The 13,608-nt window shown below is 44.1% G+C and overlaps 1 protein-coding gene across 3 annotated transcripts in view; it reads left to right on the forward strand.

The window, feature by feature from the left end:
- ARHGEF9 (Cdc42 guanine nucleotide exchange factor 9) overlaps positions 1–13,608 on the forward strand; it is a 324,587-nt gene that overhangs the window by 12,062 nt on the left and 298,917 nt on the right. The window contains exon 1 of one of the 3 annotated variants that reach the window (XM_065557244.1): positions 4,021–4,146. The exons of the other annotated variants lie outside the window; for them this stretch is intronic. The gene's annotated coding sequence lies outside the window, so the exon portion shown is untranslated. Of the gene's footprint in view, positions 1–4,020; positions 4,147–13,608 lie in introns of those variants that run through there. 3 annotated transcript variants of the gene reach the window in all.

The following is a 13,608-nucleotide window of genomic DNA, read 5'->3' on the forward strand; positions in this document are numbered from 1 at the left end:
GAGCTCAGCAACTCCTAAAACTGGATCCATTGGTTTTTTGACCAGTCCCACTCTCTCCAAGAGCCCAAGTTCTCCTATTTAACTGTTTAATAATTACTTATTCCAAGAGTCTTCTTTAAAGTTCCAGTGCCATTGAGAAATTGGTAGCATGTATTCTTTGCTTTTTCTTAACGGAAAGTGTGCATGTGGGGTGGTAACTGCATTTTAATTTTCTTTACCTTGGCATAGGGTGGATGCAGAGTATGACCTTGACATGGAACTCAGTTAATACTGCTCCTGGTCAGCCAGCTGCATGTTTGTTATTGCCCCGGGGGAACTAAACGTGCTGCTTCTACAGTGACCTCCTCCACTCACCAGATCCCTGCCAACTCAAGCTGCAAGTGACCCAGTCTGGGATTTGAACTCGTGTCTCCAACATGGTGGCACACTGCCAGCTGTGTTTCAGTTTTTAAATGCTGTAGACTTTTAGTTTTGCTCTTTAGGGTTTGTCTTATTTGTCAGGACTTTTGAGGTCAAAGATGGGTCTCGCGGATGTACGGATCTGTGGGCGTAGGAGGGATGTAGGCATTTTTGACCCTCCTTTTAAAAACCTGGCCCTTGAATTCTTATTGCTGAATTACAGTCTGAAGAACAGAGGTTTATTTTTCTGCTTGTCGCTGACATTTTGGACACGATTTTGTTAGAGAAGGCCTTTAATTTTCTTTTAATTGACAGATTCACTGCAGATTTGCTTTTTTTTATGACCCATACACTCCAGTTATTAATGCCATAAGGTGACATTTTACAAACATTGCAAAGCATGTCCGTGGCATGTGAAACAACTTTGCTGGTCTCAGCTTGATAATTAATGGGCATTAATCTATGTCTGAAACCCACCATGCTTCTCTGCAACCAATGTCTGTAGTTTTCTGCTTGGGCAAGGTCTGGAAATGCACAAGCTGTATAACAAAATTACTTTTCACTTGTGGGGTGGGGAACCCACTCAGAGCTCAAGTCATTGTCTGGGGGGGTGGTGTCTGGAGCTTTCTGATCGGAAGGCGCTGCCCAGTGGATACAACAGACTCCAGCTACCACCCTCGTCACTCTCTATTGTTCCTCCTCTGTCTATTAAGATGAAAGAGGAGCTGAGTGGCATTATTTATTTTTTATGATGCCATTTAAAACACATTTCCTAGATGTCTGCTGGTGAACGACTGCTTTGACCTAGGTTTGGTTCTCATATCTTCATGTACTGCTACAATGTTTTCGCGGATCATTTTTTTCTTCCTGTTATCCCATAAAAAGAGGAGATGGTGCAAGCTACGCACACAGTCTGTACAGATCTCCTGCCAGTTCATGCAAAAATTCCTCTCTTTCAGCTGCATCCCATGAACCTCTGCCTTTGCTCCTCCTGATCCACACCAGAAATGACAGGTTAATAAAACACTCCAGTGGCATTTGGCAAATGGCATCAAGGTTGTGGCTCCTTTGTGGGATTTGTCCTCTGAAATCCTTCCACCAGCCCCAATTTCCTTCCTACTCTGGAGCCTCCATTGTGGTGAACCTCCCGGCCCCCAGTGAGGGCTGGATATGACTCCCATCATCGGTACTGCTCTGAATGTAGACTAGAGGGGACCACACTGGGCCTTCAGGGATGAACACCGTGTTCTTGTAATTCTTCCAGCTCTTTCTAGCCCAGATGAGGAAGGGATCGAAGATTAGACTCAAACACCGATCCTTTGCATGGTGTTACAATAGGATACCACTAGACTTTGTCTTGGGATTGACCTATATAAGGCTAGTCATGTTGCCCTTACTCATCTGAGTTGTGTCATTTAACCCTCCACTCACCAGATCCCTGCCAACTCAAGCAGCGAGAGACCCGGTCTGGGATTTGAACTTGAGTGGCACACCACCAGCTGCGTTTCAGTTTTTAAATGCTGTTGACTTTTAGTTTTGCTCTGTAGGATTTCTGATTCATTCTAACCGACGTGTGGATCTGTGGGAGTGGTAGGGGCATGCACATTTTTGTGGGTGCATTCACATGAATATGGGTCTGCTCACATGAGGAAGAGCTGCAGGATCAGGTCTTTATCAAATTGGGTAGTGATGGACCAGGGACTTGCTGAAACGGTGTGTAATTAAATAGCAGGAACACACAAACACACATATTGTAATGCTGGTATTGTATTATGTACTGCCTCTTTAAGAGGAAGCCTTGGTCGTTTCTTGTATGGGAAGGGGTCAGGGTCTGCTGTGAGGCCATAGAGCAGAGGTCGGCAACCTTTCAGAAGTGGTGTGCCGAGTCTTCATTTGTTCACTCTAATTTAAGGTTTCACGTGCCAGTAATACATTTTAACGTTTTTTAGAAGGTCTCTTTCTAGAAGTCTATAATATATAACTAAACTATTGTATGTAAAGTAAACAAGGTTTTTAAAATGTTTAAGAAGCTTCATTTAAAATTAAATTAAAATGCACAGCCCCCCGGACTGGTGGCCAGGAGCCGGGTAGCGTGAGTGCCACTGAAAATCAGCTTGCTTGCTGCCTTCGGCACACGTGCCATGGGTTGCCTACCCCTGCCATAGAGTCTGGAGCTGACTGCCACGCAGACCAGGCTGCTGCTGGGTAGCTCCTTTTATCAAGCCTGAAGTCCACATGAACCCCAAAGAATCAGTGAGAGCTGCAAAGTCCCTCCCCGTTAAGAATGTGGTTGGGGCTAGCTTACCCCGTGCACGAACCTCCTGAGACTGAGAGTAGCACAGGAGTCCCCGGAGCACAGGCAATGGGAACCCATTGTCTGTTTGTGTTTCTCAGATTTGGGGTATCAGCCAGCAAGTTCGTCCCAGCCACACACCCTCCCTGTTAAGAACCATGTTTGTCTCCTCACTCCTTTATTCCTGGTCCAAACACAGAGGCCCTGTTTAGACTAGGGAACTAGGTAGAGGTTTTTTTGAACATGAGTTTGCACCTAGCATAGACACAGGTTAGCACCTGTATTAGCTGGTTGTGGACGACTCAATCCAGAATCTGTCTCCCTAGCACTGTTAGAAACGACATCACTGTCCTACAGGACTGAACCTCACGCCCGTAGGTAGTAATTGGCAATTATGTAGCTCTGATCAAAGCACTGCCCAGAGATGGGTATCATTATCCTCTGTTCACTGATAGCTGCTTTCTGCCTCAGTTTCCCGAAATAGGTGGCTCAGGTTGCTCAGTGAATTAGTGGCAGCGCTCTGCTTAAAACCTATTTCTCCTATTCAAACCACTTAGACAACATGGCTTCTCAGTGATCAATCTCTCTGGTTTTTGAACGTTTTTTTTTCTCCTAACGTATCAGTATAAATTGGGAGCATCCAGTCTTGATCTGGTTTGAAAACACTCAAGATTTCTAGGCATGTGCAAGTCAGTTGCTGGCTCTTTCAATAAGTGACTGAAACTGGCCAGCTGGGCTGGGTCCAGGAATTCTGAACTGAACGCAGAAGGCTTCTGCGACGATGCGGGGTGATGATAAGCCAAGTTCGGGTCTTGGAGCCGATTGTCTAGCCACGTTCCTCTTGGTGTTTCTGCAAGTCTGTGGAGAGCGACTGCTCAGGAAGTGATTAACATGATAAAAGAGCAGAACCCTCTGATGCTGCCTGTAACTGAGCATCAAAGAATCCAGCCTGGATACTTGTAGACAAATGAATGCCTCTTAACCGACATTGGTGAGGGAACACCAACAATTGTAGTACAACAATACTGTGTGTCACATGGTTTCTGCCCCTCTGTCGGGCGGGGAGAGGGGAGGAAAAACGTCAATACGTCAGCTGGATTTTGGAAAAATGAAAGGCACAAACATTTACTGTAAGATATTGTAAGCGGAGCCAGAAAGGCATTAATAGAATAGAAAGCTCCCTCTGCATTGGGAGAGAGTCACTATTTGGATACTTCAGGAATAGGCCATCTAAGAAAAAAGATGGCTGGCTGGATAGCTAGAGAGATGAGGTAATGGTCTGGCTGACCTGAGGGGTCTTTTCTTTCTCTGACTCTTTGCATTATAAGGCCACACCTAAGAGGAGGCTTCAAAGCATTTGGCTGCGAACTCCATCCGGAACATCCTGATCAATCCCTGAATGCAGAATGGCAGGTAGAGAGGTGTGAGCGTGTGTGGGGTGATTCTACGTACAGGTAAGAGCACAAAACATCAGATGACTCTGAGGCAGAGTCGGAAGTGTGGATGTACATTACCTTGGATAGTCATGCTCAGGAGAGCCAGAATTATGAAAACAACCATATCCTGTAATAAAGGCCTGGCAGGGACCATCAAGAAAAGGGAGTTTTTCTGCAGGAGGTGGGAATAGGTGTGGGATGCATGTGAGGCTTCCGACTGTCTTAATTTTCATCTCATTCACTCAGTGGGATTCAGACACCACCACGGCAGGCAGCATATAAAATCTGAGAGAGATGGATAGGGATGCCTCTGTGAGTAAGGATTTGGCCCATACTACAAGGGCATGGCAGGAGGCAGTGAGAAAGGTTCTCATTAATGTCATGTTTCGAGGTGGTGTTGAGGTCCAGAGTTCCACTGGCACAGTAGAGGGTGACAGCCGTGGAGTCCAGAATTGCACCACACTATGTTCACAGCTCCAAGCCCCTTATACCAAATTTTTTCTAATTAGAATAATGTGGTTGGATGGGAGAGCTCTTCATAACACAGGGCTCTGAGCAGGATATTGGCAAGATCAAAATCATCGTTTTAAAATAAAGTCCTTCCCTGTGTCATTAATGACCCCCTACATTAATCAACTCGAAAGAACTTTAAAAATCTAATGTACTTGTCACCATTGAAGCTATTTGTTTGCTATTTCCCCTTCCCTTGGCTTGCTCAGCTCCCCTTTTCTGCGTATAGTCAGTTCCATATTCCAGTTATCATGTAGGAGTTCAATATGCTGATGCGTTTTGGGGTTTCTAGTGCTGAAGAGCTAGGCTCAGATTAAAACAACCATCAACCATTTGCATCTGATTTGGCACATTACATGCAGGGCCAGATTTCCAATTAGGCACAGTAGGCACTTTCCTAAGGGCGCTGGCAATCTAGGGGCACCTTACCTCTCTAAAACTGTGTGCAACATGAAGGTCAGCTGTAGGCAGGGGGGTGCTGAAGATACTGTGCCTAGGGGCACGTAAGGTGTAAATCTGGCCCTGATTACATGCCTGGACCTGTATTGTCGAGGGATTATTCTATTGTTAAAAATGAGGGTACTATGTTGGGCATCCTTGCCGTGCAGTAGGGGCCTGGTTTCTGATCTCAGTTACGCTGGTGAAATCAATGGAGTCACCCCAGATTTATACCAAACAGCTGAGATCAGGATCTGGCCCCAAGTATTCCGATTGAGATGTCCATTGGCAGAGACAGGGAAACTATAGAGGAATCAAAATTATGGGCTGCTCTAATGGAATAAAAAGCTGCTCTCCCCTCTCTCCCCCCCCTCTCCCCCCCCCCCCGCAAGCCCCAACATAATGTTTTCACAAGGATTGTGTAAGGTACTGGAATATCCGTGAGAGAAACCCATATCCAGATGTTCCAAACTACTCAGTGTGGTAATTAATTATCCACACCCGTTTCCAGACTGAATAGTGTCTCTTTCTATCAGCCAGAGCAGTTTTGCTGGGCTAGGCTTCAACGCAAAGCCTCTCTGCTCTTTAACTTCCACGGCTGTAGAACTGATGTCCCCAAGAGCCTGGGAGGGGTCGCCCTGCCCTGGTGCATTGCTGCCTTTCTTGTGTTAGTAATTTTCCACGGTGACATGTTTCTTCTGCTCTGTTGTACAGGAAATTCTAGTTGTTGGAGCCCATTCTTACAACAGGTCTATTGTCTGGGGCAGGTTTTTGAGACGAGGGTTCAGGTTTTGCTGGCACCTAAAAATATTTTGGCGTTGTAAAGGGACACTTGTCAAGTACTTTAAACTTGAGATGGGCCCACATTTGGGTGCAGTTCTGAACAACCTAGAAGCTTCCGAGGTGTTTGGATCTGGGGCTTTGATTCAGGTTTCGTAGACAGTTTAAAGTAGATTCGCACATGAATGTTCCCAGTGAAACCCCAGCCTCCTGCGACTCACTGGGTTCAGTTTTCAGTACAAACGGGGGTTGCTCAGGTTCCTTGGGAGAGTCCCCAAGGCTCATGAGTATTTGGAGCCAAACTGGAGTTGGTTTATGGTCTCGCATTGGAATCCTGTGGCTCTTGCAGCTTTGCGTGGTCCTGCTCGAGCCTGACACGCAGGCGTCCAAACCAGACTGATGGCGAGGACAAGAGTCACATGAGCACCTATGGAATTACCTGAGTCATGTGGCTTGAGCAGAAAGCCACCTACTTTAGTTATGTCATAAAATGGGAGAGAATCTACCCTGGATTGCCAGGGCAAAATTTGCCACTTGGATCCATGCTGCGGATCTGTAGGACGAATCCCGCTCTGGTTCTACAGACCGTTAGCATAAAACACTTGACTCCTGGGTTTCACTTTCAGCTCTGCCGCTGCCTTACTGTATTAGCTTGAAGGCCCATTAACTGTCTGTGCTTCAGTTTCTCTGTCTGTAAAATGGGGCTAGTATTCACATTGCAGGGTGTTGTGGAGCTAAATTAAAGACAGCAAAATGCTTTGAGATCCTCTCTTGAAAGGGTTTATATAAGTTCCCAGGTTTCAGGCTCTAACTGTTGGTTATGAATAGAAAGACTCTCTGGATTTGAAGTTTGCAGCACTCTGTTTCCAAACCTGTACCATACAAATGCCAAATGTTCTCCCTCATCAAAATGACTCATGTGGTCAGCAGCCCCCTATGTTGCTTTCAAGGCATTGCCTACCTACGCACTGGCAAAAGCAGAAGAGTTTGATGTCTTCACTGTGGGTCTGGTGCTGTGTTCCTCTCTGCAGGAACTGGGTCTTGGTCTCTGTGCTGATTTCCCAGGCTCACTCAAGACCCTTTCTTGCGGGATTTTTATTTTTTGGCTGGTGTCCAAAACTAAGGAAAGCACCAGACAACCAGGGCAGGTGTAATGATTCTGTGTGAAAGCTACATGCATGACATTGTTCAGTTGGTGTCATGCCAAGGCAGCATTAAATGTGGAATTTCCCAGGGCTTTCTCAAACCCTGCATCCAAAATCGGTGTTCTCGCTGCACTTTGAAAGCCACAGGCAACCAGGCCCTTCCCAGCTTTGCACAGATGAATTATGTGGAAAGGGGCTGCTGCCTTTAGCACCCAGTAGCGAAAGCTTCCAAAGACCTGATCTGTGTTGGATGTGAATTTGCTACTTAGGGCTTATCAACACACAGAAATAGCACTGAAATTGGTTTAGTTAAATTAGTGCAACTCCTATGTGTGGGTACTCTCATATCAGCTTAAAACTGGTTTATGCTGGTTAAGTTTACACTTTGAAATTTACCAACATGAGCTAAACTGACAGAAGCCGCGTCTAAACGGATATAAGAGTGTCCCCACACGAAGGTGCTCCATCTAAAATCGCACCTGGAGTTGAACCAGTGCATCTGTGTGTGTAGAACAGGTCCTACAGGGAATCCGAATAATTCTTCCAGGGCAGGGGAGAAGGGTAGCTGTGCATGTGCCAGTCTTTCCAAGGAGATTTTACACAGCAGCGCTGGTTGAGTTTACATGACACAGAGTAAGTACTGCCAAAACAATTTCTTCCTGTTATTACTCCCCAAGTCACAAGCACATTTGATAAGGGCCTTTCACATAAGAGCCTGGTTTCTCAAGGGTGCTCTGCTAATCCCAGGGGAGCTCTTTGGAACAACAGTTCTCAAGACTCTCTTTCTTTCGCCCTCAAAAGTCTCCCGTTTGCTGCAACCAACTGACACTCACCTTCCATCCCCATCAGACTGTAACACTTTCCTTCCCATCCCATTGCTGCTTCCTTCCATTATCCATTTCACTGCAGTGCTTACTCCCACTCACTTCCCTTTCTTCCTTTTCCCCGATACTAGCTTTTTCCACACACCCCTCACTATCACAGGTCTGGAAGAATAACATACTTGTTTCTTTGCCACATCTAAATTTCTGTCCTGTTCTCTTCCCCACTGCTGGTAGCATCCCTTGTTTCCCCCTCTGCCTGCGTGGGAATTGCTGTAGTCCAGTCTTGGAATGGGGTCTTGAAATACTTTGTATGAATGATGCTGTATACCAATAAGTTGCACTGTATTTAAATAGGAAAAATGGCATCTAAATAGGCTTGGCAGAATTTAATTTTTATTAAAAAATATTTGATGATAATATTGATGCTTATTTTTAAGTATTTTGTAAAGATTTTTCTTTATTTAAATTTTCACAGTCATGTGGAATGATGGGGTGGTCAACATCAAATGTCAAAGCGTACGAAGTAAATATCCTTAAGTCAAACTGTAGTCCGTTCTCAAGCAGCATTTTTCTTACTTTGCCTCTCTGTAAATTTCAATTATTGTCAATGGAAACATTTTTTCATTGGTTTGTGTGTGTATGGTGAAATCTGACCATCACCAATAAAAATCTAATCCTTCCAAGCCTGCTTCTAAAGGGTAGCAATGAAGTGTTTTGTCTTTGATCTATTTCATAAAAACATCAATTTATTCAAAAGAAATGTGAAATCAGGTGGAAAAAATAAACTGGGTCACATCCGTTTAAGGTTTCTCCAAAGCCAACATGTGATTTTTTTGGTCGATTAGTCGATTGGTTATTTTCAAGCATTTTCTCATGAATTACCTACTGTTTGTTTGCCAGAACAAATAATTATGGGGGCCCAAGTGCATTCTGCATTGGGATAAATTAAAATGGAAGCCCATAAATCTTTGCTAGGTACCAAATGCCCTGTGGGTTTGATCCAACTCCCATTAAGTCAGTGTTAGGCTTTCAACTGACTTTAGTGGATGCTGGATCAGGCTGTAAGGGAATTGAAGGTGCTCGTCACTTCCCCGGATCAAGTCCCATGTTTTCTGCTTCTTCCCAATATTGTACATTAGCAGGTTTTTCCCACTGGCATAAAACAGGATGAAGAACGATGCCTTGATCTCAGATTCCATTCTGGATCCCATTCTGAAAATGAATACCAATGTTTTGGCTTTGATTGTGGTACCATATGTGTACCCAGTGCTTTACAGGTAGAGTAGATCCAAACACCTACACTCTAAAGGCACAAGTGGATATAATGCAGAACTAATGCAGTGGTGTGCAGTTTTCATAGGCGGAATGCTCAGCAAACTGGGTTAGAATTTTGAAACATCCAATGTACTTAGTTTATATTTGATAGACATTTGATGTGCAACTTCAGTGACCTTTCATCAGCTCTATTGTCATTTGTGTGGATTTCTGTCTCTTAGGAGATGGTGTTGGACAGGAGTCAAGTGATTCATACATGTTTAGATGGAAATATCTACATCTGCTGTCACCAAAATGCTTAAGGGACAGTATCAGGTTAAAAACCCTGAGCCTAACTGTCCTTTCCCTCCTATTGGTTTTACACTGATGCAACCCCTGTGATGTCAGTGGAGTTACTCCTGATTTACACTGCTGTACATGGGACGATAATCAGGCCACGTGCTTTTTAACATTCCTTGCCTATGTTACACTGTGGGTTATTAAACGGCAATAAATTAGCACACACAATAGGGCTGCCCAGAAAACAAGAATTCTGTCCTGTGAAAAATTTCAAGGTTTTGAAATTTGTTTTTGTTCTACATTGAAATGAAAATGACAACTTTCAAAAATTTTAATGAAAAAACACGAGACACTGACCCACCCCAGAATTAGTCAGGATGGGCAGGATGGTGTCCCTAGCCTCTGTTTGCCAGAAGCTGGGAATGAGCAACAGGGAATGGATCACTTGATGATTACCTGTTCTGTTCATTCCCTCTGAAGCACCTGGCATTGGCCACTGTTGGAAGACAGAATACTGGGCTAGATACTTTGGTCTGTTCTTATGTATGTTCTTAATAGTCAATAGCCCTCATTCAGAACAGGGACTTAAACTTGGGTCTCTGACATCCAAGATGAGTAACCTAAACAGAGGGCTATTGGCTATTCTGGGGCCTCTGGCTCTCCCCCAGACCTGAGAAACCTTCCTAATAAAAGTTTGCTCAAAACCTATAATGTTTCCACAAAAAACACTTTGTTGAAAAATTCCTGACCAGTTCTATTACTGAAGTTCCTTTTTAGCTTGATGCTGTTTTGTCTATTGCTTGCGCTTCACTCAGTTTGGGCAGGATCCTAGACTAAACAGTTTCATTTTGGTTTTGTCAGTTTTCCTTTCACTCACTGAGAAGATGCTGTTGTATTTGGATTTCTAGCACTTCAGGGGAAGGTTTTAGATCCAAACCCAAAATGTTTTAATTGAAATAAAGACAAACCTCGAAAACACTTTGATTCCTATAGAGTTTTGTAACATTCCCCTTTAATTCGTTTACAAAATCGAAGTGTGGATCCTAACTGATGAGTGTCTCTTTAAAGTGTGGCTCTGCCCTGGCAAAGTGACCCTGCACATGTGGCATTGTAAGACTCTGTGGCTGTGTATTAACGACTTCAGATCAAATTTGCTCAGTTTCTGAGTAAAAGGAAGATTTTTGTTAAATTGTATGCCACCCCGGTGAGCTCAGCCTGGGAGCTGAAACTCAAGCTGGGTTCTTCAGTTGCACCTTGGTTAACAATTCTGTTAATGATGTTCTAGCTAGAATAGAATCCCACTCACTCTGCCAGGACTGGATTGCCTCTGTGGTGCTAACAGAAGGAAAACGCAGGAGAAAGTAAAGTCATTAAAATCAAGAGATGTGACTGAATATGCAACTTGGAGTAAGAAGATGCCACTGTTGCATAGCACGATTCAGAGTAGAACTGCGGTTTGAACCAGAAGCTCAGGTGATGTGAATACTTTGGAAGTCAGTGTAAGTAGATGGATCTGGAGGTAGATGTTGCTGGACTCTGGAGACTGTTTGGATTACAATCCTCCACTAGTTTAGAGAGCTCTGTAGTTGTGTGTTTGGCAACATGGTGATGCTGTTGCTTTGTTGCCTAATTACTCTATATGGCAGCAGCATTACCAGAATCTCGTGGCCTTTTCGTAGTCTCATTGTTCCAGCTATTTATTCTTTCATGAGTGCGACTTCATCACTGGTGGTCTGACAGCCAGCCAGCAATTTTCAAGGTGAGCACTTCTTTGTCTGCTAGGAGTGGGGTGGCAGATGTGTGGAGCAGAGAAGAGGGGAACATGAAAGAAATGAAAGGAAGAATAAAATAAACTAATAAAAATCCGACTGTGCAGATAATTTTCAAATAGAAAAAAGGGCTGAATTCCTCAGATAAGTTGTTCACTATGAATAGTTTCCCCAGATCTAATGTAGAGAACTGTGCAAAGCAATATAGTGCCTGTAAACAAAATGATCCTGGAAAAGATAGATCCCTTAAAGCAGCAGCCAAGTTTTCTTCCTGTTGTTTAATGCGTTTGACTTTGAATCTTCAGTTCATTTACATGTTTCATGCTGGTTGGTGCATTGATACTGTAAAGCCAATAGATTGTATGGAACCTCCAGTGGGCCATCTCGGCCATCCCTCTGTGCTTTTGACACAATGCATAATTAACCTATGAAACCCATAGCCCCATGATATTATTAAGGCCAAGAGCCTAGCGTGAGTCTAAAAATAATTAGACATGTATGTAGCACCACTCTCTGAGTTACATTAGATAGGAAAAAAGAACAGGAGTACTTGTGGCACCTTAGAGACTAACAAATTTATTTGAGCATAAGCTTTCGTGGGCTACAGCCCACTTCATCGGATGCATAGAATGGAACATCCGATGAAGTGGGCTTTAGCCCATGAAAGCTTATGCTCAAATAAACGTGTTAGTCTCTAAAAGGTGCCACAAGTACTCCTGTTCTTTTTGCGGATACAGACTAACACAGCTGCTACTCTGAAACCTGTCATTAGATAGGAAAATGCAGAGAGAAGGAACATAAATCATCATGCTTCAGGGCATAAGCCAACCTCTACCTGAGACCGTTAGGAAGAAACCTTTCCCATGGGCAGGTTATTCCATAACTGTCCTTTATTAGGATTCTTGCTCCTCCCTCTGAAGTATCTAGTTTTGACCATGGCAAGAGACAGCATGCTAGACCAGATGGACCATTGGTCTGATCCAGGCTGACAATTCTTAAGTTCCTAACATTCAGGTAATTGAAATCAGTGGAGTTACGCCAGCAGCAAATTAGGTCTTGGCTGCTTAAATACCCCCTAATAAATGAGTATGTAGTTCTAGCCTTGAACCTCTCCAGTGATGGCCATTCCATAATCCCTCCGGGCAGCATGTCCTGACTGCTGGAAAAAGCGAAACTTTATTTAACTTGAATTTTGCCTGCTATAGCAAAAACCCGTTTCAGAAAATAGAGTGCAAACCACCAAAAACCACGTAAAGGAACAGCCTTGTTAAAAGCTGTGATTAGGCTAATCTGCCTCTGGTCTGTACTGCTTCACAGGTGGGGGAACACACAGGTGTGTGCTACGGCAAGACATTCATTGGATGACTTTCCTTTGCCCCAGCCCTCTGGTGTGATCTTGGGCAATTCTCTTGGTCCCTCATCTTTACAGATGGGGGATAATCTGTACCTTGCAGGGGTGCTGTGAGGATAAATATGCAGCAGATGTGTGAGATGCTATGGTGATGGGTGCCTTGTAAGTAGCTAAGATAAGTGAATAATTGTAGGCACCCAATCCCATTTGAGCAGTTAAATAGGAGGTCTGACTTTCAGAGGCATTGAGCACTGACTTCAGTCCCTCTGAAAACTGAGACACTCTTACATAGGTGCTGTGAAAGGAAGTTATTCTTTGAGAGCAGAGCAGGCTGGAAACACCCTCTGTAGGGTGACCAGGCAGCAAATGTGAAAAATTGGGACGGGGGTAGGCGGTAATAGGAGCCTATATAAGAAAAAGACCCAAAAATTGGGACTGTCCCTATAAAGTTGGGACATCTGGTCACCCTAACCCTCTGAGATATAAAATAAGAGATTTCCCAGAGGGGAGGCAGACTCTGGTGTGAGACAGACGGGCAGGCTCTGCAGAAAGGGGTCTAATGTGGGAATGCAGTTGGAGCCATACCTGGTTTTCTTTTTTTGTATTTATTTGTCATTGCTAAAAACCTGAGATTTGGCCGTGTACCCCTCGAGCGCTTATAATCACTAGATTCTAGGCTTTTGGGATACCAGTGAAGCTGCATCACAGGTGCCTAACTAAGGATTTAGGTGCCTGAATTTTGGCCGCCAGGTTTGAAACTGTTGGCCTGTGCTAGCTGGAATGTTTCGCTCTGGAGGGAGAAATTATTTAAAAAAAATCAAAATAAAACATCCATATAAATGAAAATAAAGTTTAATAACTTCATCTTGCCCTGTGCTTGCAGGATGGTTCTTGTAGCCAACGTGAGCTGAGCACCACGGTGGCCCCTGTTATGAAGGGTAGGATTTCAGCCTTCAGGAGCTGTGGCCCAGAATGTTTATACTTGTCAGGTAAAAGCTGTAACCCTTCCGGACTTTGGTTTTACATGACTGGAAGATGGAGAAGCAGCATTTCTGCTTTTATTGAACATGCTATGCGGGATGGAGGATAAGGGAGCAGGGTATGAGGAA

This window comes from Chrysemys picta, chromosome 9, assembly GCF_011386835.1.
Source record: "Chrysemys picta bellii isolate R12L10 chromosome 9, ASM1138683v2, whole genome shotgun sequence".
In the NCBI taxonomy this organism is placed as follows: Eukaryota; Metazoa; Chordata; order Testudines; family Emydidae; genus Chrysemys; species Chrysemys picta.